The sequence below is a fragment of the Triturus cristatus genome, chromosome 11 (genome assembly GCF_964204655.1).
Source record: "Triturus cristatus chromosome 11, aTriCri1.1, whole genome shotgun sequence".
NCBI classification, from domain to species: domain Eukaryota; kingdom Metazoa; phylum Chordata; class Amphibia; order Caudata; family Salamandridae; genus Triturus; species Triturus cristatus.
The window spans coordinates 89,433,328-89,450,277 of NC_140594.1; positions in this window are offsets into that span (position 1 = coordinate 89,433,328).

A 16,950-nucleotide genomic window follows, 5' to 3' on the forward strand; every position below is an offset into this window, starting at 1 on the left:
GAGACAAATCAAAATGCCTAGTTCCAAAAACAATAAGCGTAGTCAAAGCCAACCCGGCATATGCCTGTGACAAGGGGATCCACTTATACATCATATTATGTACCATTGAATAACACATTCGTGCAGCCATTGTAAGAAACTTAGGTAGGGACCTGCTGTTCCTTATATGGAATGTAAACGGGTTGGGCGACAAACTAAAGAGGGGAATGGTCCTCCAATACATAAAAAAGACAAGCCCCATACATAGCCTTAATACAAGAAATTCACCTAATTGGCCATACCTGTAAAGCTCTGAACAGATGGGGCTATCGACTCAAATCAAATGCAGGATTCACCTCTAGTTCCCAGGGGACGGAGATCCTTCACCGAAAGTACAGCCCATATCTGGTCAGTAAGACGTGGGCAGACGAGCAGGGTCGGTTCGCGGCAGCCACTGCCACTTGGGAAGGGAAAGCCCTAAATGTGCTATCATTATATGTTCCCCCAGCATTGCAACAAACCACATTACAGGCTTTGACAAAGTTCATCCTAGACCTCCCAATCCGTACTTTGGTGATTGGGGGTGACTTCAATTTGGCACTAAGTGGGTTGCATGACCGGCGACCCCCACACGGAGATCCAGGCACCGGATCCAAACTGGCGGATTTTCTCTTGGCGCTTGGCCTTGTCGACATATGGCGACAGCTCAACCCCACTGCCAGCCAATTCACTTTTCACTCGGGGGCCCACAACAGCCAATCCTGCATTGACTATATGTTCACTCATGCCGACTTCACTGAAGCCCGTTGTTTGTCGAGAGGTAACTCGGACCATTCCCCAGTGCTGACTAAAATGACTGTGGTCTCCAGTCTAGATGCACCACACTCACAATCAACCCACGGGCACCAAAAATTCCACAAATCAGAGCAGGACTGTTACAAGACACAGACCTATATTTCCAGGAAAAGGTTGGCTCTGTAACTTTGTCCCGGACCATATGGGGAGCATTGGGCCATCATAAAATGGATAGCGCTAGCACTAATAGTGGGGCACAAAAGAGAACTAATGAAGCGTATTGAGCAATTGGAGGAGGAGATCTTGTCAGGTGAGAATAGCCTAGCCGAGACCACCGACGACTCAATCCAACGAGCTCTAGCGGCCAAGAGACTAGACTACAGGCAGCTACTTTCAGATTCAGCTAGGGCCAGACAAAAGAATATATATCATAAGTTATATGAGCATGGGGAGTGAACAGGCAAACTATTGGCGTGGCTTGAGAGGGGGGAGCAGGCGAACAGGTGGGTCCACCAGCTTGGGGGACCCGATGGGGAGGAAATAATCCATCCACAAGATATAGCTGAGACATTCGCTACCTACTTCGAAACAGTCTATACCTCTGTGTCGGCGACTACAGCCACAGACAACCAGCACCTCCTAGCCACCATCCAGGTCAATGGCCCTTTACCTGAAGAGCGGGATTCCCTCGAGGGTGACCTCACAGAGAAAGAGATACAGCTGGCAATCCGAGACATACGCTCGGGTAAGGCAATGGGACCTAATGGGCTCCCGAGTAAATGTTTTAAGCTAGCTGCTACCAAGTTGACGCCCCATCTTCTCCAAATGTACCTAGAGAGTAATGAAAAATGTCTTCTACCAGCCTAGATCTGATTAGCCACGATTGTGGTAATACACAAGGAGGGCAAACCAGCAAACAATTGTAAGGTGTAAAGACCCATATCCCTTCTTACAGCGGAGGCCAAAATACTAGAGAAAGTATTAGCTGATAGACTCATCCCCTCTGATCACAAACTTGGTGCATCCAGATCAATAAGGCTTTATGCCTGGCCGAAACACTGCTTTAAATCTACGTCTCTCACACAGCGTTCTGGGTAGGAGAGACACCTTAAGAGAAGACATAGTCCTGTTGTCACTGGATGCCGAAATAATCTTCGATACTATTAGAATTGGCATCTTTTTGCGTGTTTACCCTGAGTTTTTGCTTTTTGACCTCCCGGTTTTGACTCTGTTTTTGCTGGCATAACCTTTCTGCGCACATTTCGCACTGCTGATCAGTGGTAAAGTGCAGGTGCTCCTGTGGTAAATTGTGTTATGAATTGGTGTCTCCATGATTGGATGCTTGATTTACTTGTTAGTCCCCATTAAAGGGTACTACGGGTGCCGGGGCTTCTGAATCAAATGCTACCCATGGGCCTGCAACACGGGTTGTGCCACCCACGTACGTAGCCCTAAAAAGGTATCTCAGACCTGCCACCTTAGAGTCTGTGCGCAGTCGCGACTGCCATGTTGACGAGGCCCGCGCCCACACTGGCCCGTAACAGAACCTTCCCTTTTCTTACATGTCAGACATCCCTCAGGTAGGCCCAAGGTACCCCTGTGGGCAGGGTGCAGTGTCTGTGAAAGGTAGGACATGCCCTGGTGTGTGTGGCATGTCCTAATAGTGAATTACAGCCAATTTCGTTTTTCACTATTGCAAGGCTACCAGTTCCCCATAGGATAGAATGGGAGGTTTGTTCATAACATCTTATAAACATTACTGGGCATGGGAATTCAGTAAGAAAATAAAGTTTAGTATGCCTGAACTCAGAATCTAAAGATGCATCTTTTAGTGAAGGTGATTTTTACATTCTGTGTTTGAAAATACCACTTTTAGAAAATAGGTATTTTCTTGCTCAGTCATCCTGTGTGCCTTTGCTGGAATGTGGACTGCCTGTCTGGGTTTTGGATGACAGAAGGCTGGGGGGCCGGAGGGGCTCCAGATGGTCTAGGTAGATCAGGAAAGGGCTGCATAGACCTGGACTGTGATGGGGGAAGGGGAGGGAGATTTCCTTGCACCTCAAAGGGCCTGGTCTGCCTCTGACAAGGCAGTCTCCACCCCCTGCCAGGAATTCACACCAGAGAAGGCCAATCTGGTTCTGGCTGGGCTCAAACCCTCTGCCGGAAAGATCAAAGGATTTTTGGACATAAATACTGGGTCCCAGACCCCTGAACTTTAGAACTCATCTGGAACAAGAAGACTGCCAAGGAGAAGAGCCGGAGAAGCTGCGAAAAGGAACAACTGCATTGCTGGGCTGACCTGCCGTGGCTGCTTCTGTCTTGGGCAGTGAAAGGCCTGGACTGGACTTTCTGCAACCTAATTTGTGAGTCCCTCCAAGGGCTTGAGATAGAGCTTGCCCCCTGTTCACGAAGTCGCAGGAACAGCAAAGACTTCAAATTCTTCGACCCGCAGCACTGGGGACTTTGTGTTTTGTGCTGCCACTCGAAGAATACCAACTCGACGACGTCTACAACGCCACTGCCGACTCCGTGTACTGAAGGCACCGCAGAGAGCACCGCCGCAACACTTCATCGCAACCCTGGTCTCACCGACGACACCTGTTGATGCCGCCACTGAGCCGCTGCTTGCACCGCGACCTGTGGGCACCGCACTCCGCACCGCCTCACTTCACGCTGATGCTTTGGCACCACAGAGAGCACCTCCGCAACGCGACCCTGGTGTCACCGACGATGCCTGTTTACACCACCACTGAGCCGCTGCTCGCACCGTGACCTGTGGGCACCGCACTCTGCACCGCCTTGTTTCACGAGGATGCCTGGGCCTGCCTGACGCCGCCACTACCCGCAAAAATCAACGCCACTGTTTGCACCGTGGTTCGAGGGCACCGCTTGTAAGTCACACGACACACCGCCCTCATCCCGCATCGCAGCTTGGCCTATCGACACTGGCGCCATCGGCTACAGTGCGTCAACCGACGACAGTGCTTCAGCAACGACGATGCCGCTGCTTGCACCGTGACCTGCTAGCACTGTGGCAAGCACCGCCTTCATCTTGCACCGCGACCCTGGTTTCCCCGATGACAGCATCTGATGCCGCCACTGAGCTGCTACTTGCACTGCGACCTGGGGGCACCGCACGCCGCAGTGCTGTGCTTCGGACCGCAGCACTCGACGCCTGCCAGTGCTCCTGATTCCACCAGAGAGGAGCTCCACCTGCAACGCGAGTGACTTCAAGAGTCCCAACACCCTGCATTTCTCAAAGGTACTGTTTTGCAGGCCTTCCCGGCACCGTAGATGGCCCGCGACCCCGCAACCAGCCAGAACTGTTGGATTTGTTGTTCATGACGCCATGGTAGCCTGGACGGAGCTATCCACACAAGGAACCCTTTTTAATCAGTGTATTTTTGGAACTGTGAACTTTTAAGTATAGTATTGTGGATTTTTATCATTTTTGGGTCTTGTCTTAATTATATAAAAATACTGGATATTTTTCTAAACTGGTGTGGTGTCCTTTCGTAGTGCGTACCCTGTATTACTGTTGGTTATGTGCAAATGCTTTACACACTGCCTCTAAGATAAGCCAGGCTGCTCGTGCCAAGCTACCAAGGGGGTGAGCAGGGGTTATTTTAGAAGTGTAACTCCCTTACCCTGACAAGAGTGGTGGTTTTTGCCTGCCTACCAGAAATCCCATTTCTAACAGATACCATTGAGTGGCCCTACATCTTTGCTGTACTAGAGCAAATGGGTTTTGGACTCAATTCAATTCAATTCAATTCAATAACACTTTATTTGGTTACAAGAATAACCATGAAAGTACATTAAAACATTATAAAATTATTAAAAACATATAGTTATACTATCAGTAAAATAATGGACCGGATTCGAAAACATTATTTCATTTCTCAATGTGTTACATCATGATCAATTTCCTACACTTAAAAATATTTTTTAGAAAAGTGGTTACAGAAGCTATCACAAATTCTGTCTCTGGCTGTTGTAGGGCCATGAATGCTGGGCGGCATTGCCTCATACCAAATGTTTTTAAAACAGGGGTAATCCATAGTTTCCTCTGTACTGAATAAAATTTACAAAAGAATACCACATGTATAGTTGATTGTCCAGAGGTATCATCGCATGGGCATTTACACAGTTCTTTCGACCAGTCATTTACATCGGGGAAGCTTATCGATCTGTGCAGAATGCCCAGACGGAAACGCATCAGTAAAAATCTATCATAATCATGTGTTATCAGATCTAGGTACGGCTGCAATTTAAAAGTTGTTAATATGAGGTTATGTGCCTGCACCGTTGTTTTATTCATTTCCACACATAACCTCTGTTCACTCAGAAAACTTAAGCATTCATTTGTAAGGTCTTTCCTTGTTATCCTGTGCATGGAAAGGGGATCGTCATAAAAATCTTGGTGGCCAAGATTATATAAAAACGATTTGACATATAGCAGCCATATGACTTGTTTCACCCCATCCAGACCCATGCAATCTGTGAGAATCACGCAATTAAACTTAATTTCCTCTATTGTCCATACCCTATGCCACAACAGGACCGGTTGGATCTTTATAATATCTTCCAGATATAACAACCCTAGTTCTGCGTGGCATATGAAAGAGGAGGTACTGTTTGGGACCATCAATAAAAACCTCAGAAAAATATTTTCAGCTACCTGGATAGAGTTGACATCCACATGCCCCCATATACCAGCTCCATATGAAGCGACAATGACACATTTCGCTTTATAGATGTTTAATAATTCCACCGTCGGGCGTCTGCCTAATTTCCTACTAAAATTAGATAGGGCAGTCAGAGTCCTTATAAACAGTAATCTTCTTATTTTAACTGCCTCCACCCATGATCCCATGCGTTCAAATAAAATTACAAGGTAGGAAAAAGTCTTGGTGCTTTCTATACGCTTTTTATCAATAAAAATTGTTATAGGCTTTATACACCCTGGCCCGCACTTCATTATAAATGGTTTAGATGAGTTAATGGTTAGGCCCCTCTCCGCCATAAAATTTGCAAAGCTATTTACAACCCTTTGAAGTCCCTGTGATGTACGAGCCATAAGAACCGCATCATCTGCATATGAAAATGCAGGGATGGGTCGTTTACCAGCTTCTGGTAAATCCCTGCATTCCTGTACTAGAACCCTATCTAAACTATTTATATACAATGTAAAAAGAAAGGGTGCAAGAACGCAGCCTTGTCTCACACCACGCCTCACTTTAAAGTGTCTAGTGCATTCCCCCCTGCCCCAAAACGAACCCGCGCCTTTGCCCCTTGATATAGCTGCCATAGATAAGAAATCAAAACCCCTTCCACACCCATCTCCTCTAAAATCATCCATAGTTTGTTATGCATTACACAGTCACACGCCAATGATAGATCGACGAATGCCATGTATAAGGGTCCTTTTTTAGCTTTAATGTACTTGTTCATTAAAATATTAAGATTAAGGCCCTGCTCAATTGTACCTAGCTTCTTGCGAAAACCATATTGCAGATCACTTATCACTGCCTGTTCCTCCGCCAAGTCTTGTAATCTGTTAAGTATTACTCGACCCACAATTTTCACGGTAGAATCCAGCAGGCCGATAACAAACCGGATCATCCCTGTCACCTTTTTTAAAAATAGGTACCACAATGGATTCATACCATGTAGATAAAAAACCAGAGGAGCCACAGGCATTAAAAACTTGTGTCATCAATGGGCCCCATAATTCCATATTAGCTTTGAAGAGATCAATAGGGACGCCATCCGGGCCAGCGGCCTTTCCTCCCAGACTTTTAACAATTGCCAGATTTACCTCGCTGAGGTCAAAATGCAGTTGTGCCCCTTGGACCTCTGGAGGTTTTACTTGCCCAACCTCATTTTCTATAATAAGTTGAGGTCCTAAGTGTGGATCATTATACAGAGCGGAAAAGTGCTCTATCCACGCCTGCTCAGTTATTGCCGCCTCTATAGTGGTTATATCTCTGTCTATCAGAAAAGGGGCATTAACTGCCTTCCAAAAGGCGCTAGAGTCTCTGATAACAGAGGCTTCGTGTAGAGCTATCCATGCCTCTGCTTTTAACACATTTCTTCTCTCTTTTAAGGCACAATTATACTCTTTGCGGGCTTCTCTGATACTGTCCTTATTTTTATCTTCCGTATGCAGGGAATTTTTAAGGTTCCTATAGGCCCTTGTACAGTTAGAATCAAACCACCCTTCTTTCTTCTGGTTTCCCTTCTAATTGTTGATTTTACCAGTAAGGGCTTTCTTAATATGGTCTGTAATGGCAATAAAACCATTAATGATGTCCTTACTAGTGGAGTTCTCATCCAGACAGGCCATAATCTTGCCGTTACATTTCATTACAACCCTACTCATTACTTCGTTTGGATCTATTTTATCCCATTGTAAAACATATCCATTTTGCCTGGAAAGAGAGATATCTCCCAGTATGGAATTAGGGCTTTTAGCTCTCATTTCCTCTTTTCTAAATAATAGAATACCCATGTTCTGAGGAAAATGATCACTTATAGCGATCTTATGAGTACAGAAGCTAGTAATTATTGAGCAGTGCCTGTTTGAGACCAGAATAAAATCTATTGTGGAGAAAACTCCATGGCCATTAAAAGTAGGACCAAAGATAACAGGAGGGGAACATAGAATATTAGCAAAACCTAAATCAAGTTGGAACACTATATCATTTAAGCTTTCGCCATACCTTGAGTGGGGAAAATGGGGGAGGATCGTTTCCATATCATATGTTATACTGCAGTTCCCGGTTTCTGAATGTTGCCATAACCCAGAATTAAAATCCCCTCCCCAAACTACCAATAAATCCCCACGTACAGATTCCTGTACCTTTTGAAGATGACAATATATGGCTTTGATGATCCTCTCTATTTGATCATGGGGAGCGTTATTATAGTAATTCACTAATATCACTGTACAGGTTTTATCCACAGGTAAACTAATGATGTGATAAAAAGAATCCTCAGCTACCATATTAATATTACCAAAATTTACCAGGTTCGAAACATAGGTACATAAACCCCCTTTAGCTCTTCCATGCGGTAAAGCTATTGCTGGTGTGTGTAGGGTTTTATAGCCATTTATATGTATAGGCTCCACTACCCATGTTTCGTGTGAGCTGATGAGTTCAAACTTCTGCACAAAGTTATTCCATACCATATTCCTCGCCTTAGATTTTAAACTGGCTACGTTCCAGAACATGAAGTTACAGTTACCAGTGCCAATATCATCTTCATGGATATCTAAGCTATCCCCACTGTTGGATATCAAATGACTATCCTCCTGCATAAAACATAGTATTGGAGCAGCCTCACTTATATGTAGAGAGGGAATGGGTGTTTTAACATAAGCAGTTGAGGAGACCATTTCATCAGAAGTATGCACCGGGATTGAATTAGGTATGTCACATTGCCCTGCGTAATTGTTGAATTATTTTGCATTTTGCACAGCCCGATTTTACCTGCCAAACGTAGCCGCCATCCTGGGTGCAGTGAGGTTAGCGCTCTAGGCTTCCTCAGCTGCCCCTATTTAGGTCGATGCTCTCGCGACCGCGCTGAGGACACCTGAGGCTTGAGCCGGGTGCTTAGCTGAGCGCGAGATCCACTGCGACATACATAGCGTTTTAAAATTGTTTTTAACTGCTTATTCTATTTTTAATCGTTGTCACGAATCGATATTGCCATTCTGCACTTGTTGAATTATTTTGCATTTTGCACAGCCCGATTTTACCTGCCAAACGTAGCCGCCTTCCTGGGTGCAGTGAGGTTAGCGCTCTAGGCTTCCTCAGCTGCCCCTATTTAGGTCGATGCTCTCGCGACCGCGCAGCGGACGCGCGCAGCGGGCGCGCCGCTGGCGCGCCGAAGGCGCGCCTAAGGCAAGCCCGTCTGCGCCCGTCCGCGGCCGGCCGGGGCAAGGGGCCACAACCCCTGTCCAAAGTGGGCTAGTAATCCGCTGGAGTGCTCGACAACTTCGAGCTCTGTGCCCACCTTTCTTGAAAGCATGTCTACACAGTCTGAAGGCAGAGGAGTCTGGTAGCTGCACTGAATGTCAATACAACTGGTGCAGTGAACCCGTGCATAAAACCAAGACCAGTAAGCTAGTATGCGGTCTGCTAAATACAAGATCTATGCGGAAACATAGCCTTGACATCTATGAGCTGCTTACTGATCTGAAACCGGACTTATTATTTCTCACGGAGACCTGGCTCGATGCTGACTCTGAGCCCGATATTATAGCCTCTCTCCCTATGGGATATGTGTTGGCTCGCTCAGATAGGCTGGTGGGCAGAGGCGGTGGAATAGCCATTGCATACAAACAGCCACTATACTGCCAGCTCGAGCCTCTTGCTATTGTGGACAGTGAGGCGAGTGCCTTTTCCATCAAGGTAAACGAGGGAAACATACTGAAGGGCCTTCTGATATATCGCCCTCCAGGTCCTTTTACTCAGTTCTCTAATAGCCTCATTGATGGCTTGACTGAGTCCGCCTTACGCAGAGATAAATTCCTGCTTCTAGGCGATCTCAATATCCACTGGGATGACCCGCTGGACAAGGGAGCAATTGACCTCCTTCAACAGCTACACTCCCTCCAACTAGAGATTAAATCCAAAGCCCCCACTCATCAAAAGGGACATTTGTTGGACCCTATCTTTATGAACTGGGAAGGTATTGAAACTAAGGCCCCCGTTCCTGTCCCATGGTCTGATCACTTCCTTGTTCCATTTTCATTAACCTTCCCTATGAGCAACAGTCATAAAAGGACCAATCCTAAATTTATGCGACGTAAGTGGACCACATTCTCTAAAGCAAAATTTGACATTGCCTTGTCCACTGGCGGTAAACTAGGTGGTGAGGATGTAACCTCTGCTTCTGAACGATTAGATGCTCGTATAAATAAAGCTCTCGATGACACTGCCCCCCTTTGCCATAACAACCCGCACAGAAGGCATCAGAAAACCGCCCCTTGGTACAATAAAGAACTCCGTGTATTGAAAACACTATGAAAGACAATGGAGATTGGCCTACAGTGACCTAGCTAATCAAAGATATAAAGAAAAACGCAGGAAATACCATACTGAAATTAGACGGGCCAAAACTCAGTACTTCTCTGGTAGGATAGATGAAGCGCATAACTCCACCAAGGAGCTTTTCAAAATCTACAAGGAAATTGCTGTCTGCGGTGCCTCGATGGACCCGCCATTGGTATCTGAAGACACCTGCAATCGTATTGCTGCCTTCTTTTCAGACAAAGTAGCTACCATCTACTCTTCATTCTCAGGAAGGACTGAAATAGCAGCAGCTCTCTTTGGGAGCAAACCAACAGACATTGATAAGAACAGCCTAACTGATTTCCTTGTCCCTCCCCCGAATGAACTCCAGCGGATCTGTCGCTCGATTACATCAGGGTCCCCTCGAGACCCTGCATCTCCTAAACTCCTAGCAGAGAGTATAGAGATCCTCGAGCCTTATATTAGGGATGTTCTAGATCTCTCTTTCAGTTCCGGAAATGTACCTCAGAGTTGGAAAGAGGCGGTAGTTCTTCCACTCCAAAAGAAGCCCAACCTCAGTTGGGATAGGATGGATAACCTCCGACCCATCTCTCTCCTCCCATATATGGCTAAAGTGGCAGAAAAGGTAGCCAATCTTCAACTGATGGCATTTGTGGAGAAAGTCAACCTGCTCCACACTACACAGTTCGGCTTTCGTGCCCACCACTCTACTGAGCTTGCGCTACTCTTGGCCACTGAAACCATTAGGAAAGGCGCTGATGAGGGACATACCATGGCCCTCGTCTTACTGGACCTTAGTGCAGCCTTTGACACTGTAGCACATTCCATCTTGCCACAGTGTCTTAATAAAGGTGGAGTTACGGGTTGTGCACTTAGATGGATCCAATCCTTTCTCACTGACAGGGGTTTTCAGGTAAGACAGGGAGAACACTATTCTCGCAGGTTCCCTCTTAATCAAGGGGTTCCACAGGGCTCTGCCCTGAGCCCCACCTTGTTTAACCTGTATGTCTCTCCGATTGCCACCATAGTGGAAAGTCACGACCTCCAGTTAGTGACCTATGCCGACGACACACAGCTCGTCATTTCGCTGTCACGAGCACCGGATGTGTCGGCAGCCAGCTTCAGAGCATGCATGCAGGAGCTTGCCTCCTGGATGTCAACCAATTGCCTGAAGCTGAATGGGTCGAAAACGGAAGTGCTCGTGGTGGGGGGTGCACCGAGTGTGTGGTCGTCCGCTTGGTGGCCTGACTGTTTGGGACCTACCCCTGTGCCGTGTCTTCAGGCAAAAAATCTGGGAGTGGTATGCGATTCCGATCTCGCCTTCACTGCCCAGATTGACCGGGTGGTTGGAATCTGCTTCGGCATGCTAAAAAGTTTAAGGAAAACTCTCGATCTGCTCCCAGTTAGTGCCAGGAAGACTCTTGTTCATGCCCTAGTCACGTCTAGACTTGACTACTCCAATCTTTTATATTTAGGTGTGACAGCAAAATGTCTTAATCCTCTCCAAGTTCTTCAAAACGCTACAGCTCGCTTGGTACTGCGACTGCCTAGACGTACGCCATCTAAAGCCACTCTGAAGACTCTCCACTGGCTGCCCGTTAGGGAGAGGATCATTTTTAAAGCTCTATGTCTATGCCATCGCATTATGATGAGTAGGGCACCTACTCCCCTTTGCAATCTGATCACCCCCTATAGACCGGAGCGGTCGCTTCGCTCCTCGGGCACTGGACTAGCTGTCGTCCCCAAATTTCGGAAAGCTCGAATGGGAGGGAGATCTTTTAGATTTCTTGCGGCTAAAAACTGGAATCTTCTCCCGGCAGAGCTCCGCCTCGAACCATCAGAGAACAAATTCCGCAAAGCACTGAAAACCCATCTCTACCGCTCAGCACTATTATGACCTTTTCCCTGATTCGCCTCTTGTTTTTTCCTCTCAGCGCGGGGACACGCCGGGGTGCGTAACCATGCGCTTTACAAAATTCCATAATAATAATAATAATAATAATAATTATGTAAGCCAAATATACCCATTCCCCCAGTAGTATTCTCATCCCTGTAGATCCTAAATGTATTATTCCTACTGCATATATCAGGGGCTACTATACATAGGCTTTTTTCATACTCACTGCTTAAGTTTATCTATACTAATACCAGGTCACTTCAGTCAGTTCACTTCTTCCAAAATTGCTTATGCATTAAAGCGATTATATGTAGGTACGCCAACCCTTAAGTTCTGTGTTACCAATGGGACTTCCCTGCTTTGACTGTTATATTCATAATAGCTGGGTTTATAAAAAAATCCTAACGGGACAATGTTAATATGTTGTGCAGAGATCAAACTATTTCCAACCCTGTATAGGATCACGTCAATTAATTGCGGGGTTTTAAAGTTTAATATGACACAATCACCAGCCAAATCCTTAATCCCTCTCCCTACCCACCTCACCCTTTTTGCCATTTTAAACTCTTGAAAGAGTCTATCAGTTAGACCTATCCTGTTCCCTAGCCAGGATAACGATTTGTTTCTCAGGCTCTCGCAGGTTTCAGTCATCTCCTGTTGCAGTCTGGGGACATTGGCTAGTACTACAGTGTACGGGGTTGACGCTATGTATGTGGTCGGATTCTCACATAACGGGTCGGCCATAGATCTCCTTTCTTTCATCAACGTAGACCCCTCCTCTTGATTAATTATAATCCCACTCTGGGCAGTTGGCTTGTGATGAGTCCTCTTACCACTTTTACAGACGCATGTTCACTCGAGGTAAGAGTATTTGACTGGGTACAGGGGTTAGTATTTATTCTACTGGTGTTCTGGACATCATTAGAATCAGGTAAAAGCTCACATTTATTATGGCATTTCGACAGTACTTTTCCATTGCCCCCACCCTTCCAATTAAGTTATTTAAAGATTCCCTTAGAAAGCCATCTAGGGCATCGAATTTATTTTTCAATTCTAATACTTCGTTCTGCATTCGAAAATCATAGCTGGCTATCGCCTTCTACCCCCCCCCGTTTTGTTTATTAATTGCATAAACCTTACCCTTTTTTGGTGCCCTTTTTTGTGTTGTACACAGATTTGCCATAATCTTTGTACAGGTTTCCTTACTCAGTTTAGGTGCAATATCAGGATTTCTAGGGCACTTTGAGGGTGGTTGAGGATCACTCTCAGGGTCACTATCAATGGTATGATCAGAAACATTCACTACGCAGTCATTGTTTTTATCTATTCCAGTGTGCTTATCAACCAGTGGGTCAGTTGACCCTTTGTCATCAACCGTTAAAGCAAGACCCTCAACAATGCCATTTTTATCTGATTTAATTGCCTCTTCTACTGTTAAAATTTGTTTTTCTATTGCGCCCATGGAACCTGTCAAATAATTCAATAATGACAAACAGGGCCCTCCCCCCTCTTTACTCTGTTTTTTCTTATGTGCAGTAGTAGATGTTTTCCTCTTCCCCATAATGACTCGGGTTTGTGTTCCCTTTAAGGTATCTGTAAATGAATATAATTCAGTATAAGCCCCTTATTTGCAGATTACTAGGGTCAATCACAATGTCTCACAAAGGGCACTGAGCAATGTCTCTGAAATGTCTGCGTATCGGTTAATAAACCCTAGACCCGTGGTATAGCCCTTCCAATAAGTCAAGTTCTAGTAATGCCCTTACACTTTTACAGGTGTAAATAGGGACACAGTACCTTCGTGCAGGCAGGTTACAGTGCGAAGCCAAGAGTCGTGGCCCAGTCCAGCCTACTCCGGTCGATGACGGGCAAGGATGAGCCCTATGCCCCTTATAAGCGCCTCCTGGCGCAAGAAATACAGGAGGCGGAGTGGAGCGCCGCACGAGGTGATGGGTAGGGTAGTTCTTCCTACCCGGTCAGCCTCAGTCAGGTGGCAGGCAGCGCCGATTCTCACTGCGTCTCAGGAACAGGTACTGGGGCAAATGCTGGCAGTAATAGGCAGATTAGAGGGCTCTAATTCAGAAAGTGGATCGAACTTCTATACACAGCCCCAACAGTACAAATCGTGGTAATCGGTCACAAGTCAGAACAGATTCAATTGGGTAGAGGAACCAGAAAGGGGTGCTGTTGGAAACCGGGCAACCGGGTTAGCAGTCACCAGGTTCCCAGCACAATGGTAGCTTGGCTCGAGCGGTTGGGGTCAGGCACCGTGTTAAGCGTACGTCACACCCTCACAATAACCATGCGTTCATCCGTTCCAAAAACGACACTACACCGTAAAAATAATGCAAGTCAAATTGAAAATATATATGTCTTTATCTTATTTTCTCTTAGTTGCAGGTTTCATTACATGAATACGAGACAATAAGATTTTTCTTGAAAGAGCAGGTCAAATAAATAACACTACATTGGAATTTCAATAAATAGGTTCAGGTCATAAATAAGCAAGGAATAAATAGATGTGCAATAAATACAGATGGCAAATAAATACAGTCAGACAATAAATATAGTGCAGGAATAAATTAGTGGATGACAATAAATACAGCACTTTCAATAAATAAGGTAAAACAATCAATGACAGTGACAATTTAAATCATTTACATGAGGTCATTTGGTCTTACTTTGCCCATACACAACTTAAGGACACTTGGTTGGCATGGGGGTGTCCCACCTAGATTGATCAAGGCTGGGGCCTAAGCTGAGGCAGAACAAGAGTAACCTAAAGATCTGGCCCTCCAAACCACACAACCCTTTATGGAGGTCACTGTACCAGTCTCAGTTCACCCCTGGCACTCCCAGACTGGTTCTAACACCCTTTTAGCCCCTAGGATGGTCTTTTAGGGCTCCACAGGTCCTCTGACGCCCCCTCTACCACTTACTGTCCTTTACAAGATGATCGACTCCGCTCGGCACCGCGTCGACGCCGTGAGGCGGCTCCGGATCGATGTCGTTGGACGGCCTCGCCTCGATGTCGCTGGGCGGTCTCGACTCGATGTCGTTGGGCGGTCTCGACTCGATGTCGCTGGGCGGTCTCGACTCGATGTCGCTGGGCGGTCTCGACTCGATGTCGCTGGGCGGTCTCGACTCGATGTCGCCTTCCGGCGTCACAGGGACTCGGACTCCCCACTTCCTGGTGTCTCCGGAGTGCGATCTCCACTCCCGACCTCCGGCGCGCTTCACCTCAGTCTCTGGCGACTCCGGAGTGCGATCTCCACTCCCGACCTCCGGCGCGCTTCACCTCAGTCTCCGGCGACTCCGGTGGGCGGACTTCACTCCCCCGTCGACGCCTCACCTCGACCTCAGGTGATTCCCGACTCGACCTCCGGCGCCTCTCCACGACCTCCGTTGGCGCCCTCACTCGACCTCGGGTTACTCTTTACCCGACCTCCGGTGACTCTCCACGATCTCCGTCGGCGCCCTCACTCGACCTCTGGCGGCTCCGTGTACGACGTCTGTTTTCTGTCTGCGCCGCTTCTCCACCTCAGGCCCCAGGTCTCCAGGCTTCTCGACGTCAGGACTCCAGGAGGACACTGCTGAACAGGTCAGGAACTTGCTGTTCTTCTTCTTTAAGGCCTGTTTCAAAGGTTCAGTCCTTTAAGATGGTTCTTCTGGGCTTGGTCCCACACAGGGCACTAGGTTGGGCTTGGTCAGTAGAGACTAGCATCAAGGGTGGGTTTCTGGACCCCACTCCAAGCACTGGTTTCCACCTCTGCTGCCTTACTCCACCCTCCTTCTATCTCTGTCCTCTCTCTTCTCCAGTCAGTTGCCAACTGCCACTCTGAGATGGCCTCCCAACATTCTAAACTGCCTCCCACTGTCACAGGGTTCTAGAATGTTACGGCAGGTTCTAGAAATCTCCAGTGGGTTCTGATGATGTCACAGGTGACAATGGGTGGCCACCATTTTGTGTCTCAGGCCCTCAGACAGAAGTTCCAGGGGTAGGGAAAATGGCTCCCTGACCCTGCATCAACACTAAAAAGTCTGGTGGTTCCCAAAAAGGAAAAATTATAACAGGGTTTGAGGCAAAAGTGGGACAAAATAAATAATGATGAGGAGGGACCACCCAAAGGGCTGACAGGTCTAACACGCGTCCCCCCCCAGCTGAAAGTGGGGAGAGCTACCCAACCCCTTGGGAGTTCTCATCACTAAGGCGGAAATACCTTGAGAGACCGTCTGCATTGGCGTGGTCCACTCCAGGCCGATGTTCCACCTGGAAGTCCATTCCCTGCAGGGAGATAGACCACCTTAGCAACTTGGGATTCTCCCCCTTCATTTGCATCAGCCAACGAAGGGGTCTGTGGTCGGTCTGAACTAGGAAGTGCGAGCCAAACAGGTATGGCCGCAACTTCTTCAGAGCCCATACCACTGCAAAGGCTTCACGCTCAATTGCACTCCACTTCTGTTCCCTGGGAAGTAGTCTCCGGGATAGGAAGACCACGGGTTGATCCAGACCCTCTTCATTGAGTTGCGATAACACTGCCCCAATGCCATGTTCCGATGCATCCGTCTGGACAATGAACTCCTTGGAAAAATCTGGGGCCCTTAAGACCGGGGCCTCGCACATGGCTTGCTTCAGTTTCACAAAGGCCTGCTGGCAAGCCTCCGTCCAGACTACCCGTCGAGGTTGTTTCTTGGACGTAAGCTCCGTGAGGGGGGCCACAATGGTCCCATACCCCTTCACGAAGCGGCGGTAATATCCGGTGAGGCCCAGAAAAGCTCGGACCTCAGTCTGAGTCTTGGGGGGTTCCCAGGCCATGATTGCCTCGATTTTTGCCTGGAGGGGTTGCACCGCTCCCCTTCCCACCAAGTGTCCAAGGTACACTACCGACCCCTGCCCGATCTGGCATTTACTGGCCTTGATCGTTAAACCAGCGTGTTTCAGGGCCTGGAGAACAGCTTGCAGGTGACGCAAGTGATCCTCCCAGCTGTTACTGAAGACGGCGATGTCGTCCAGATAAGCAGCAGAGAAACTCTCCATTCCGGCGAGGATCTGGTTCACCAGACGCTGAAACGTGGCAGGTGCGTTGTTGAGCCCAAAGGGCATCACGCAGAACTGGTAGTGGCCCTTGGGCATGGAGAAGGCTGACCTTTCCTTAGCTCCATCAGTCAGATGGATCTGCCAGTACCCAGAAGTAAGGTCAAAGGTACTCAGATATTAGGCAGCTCCCAGCCGGT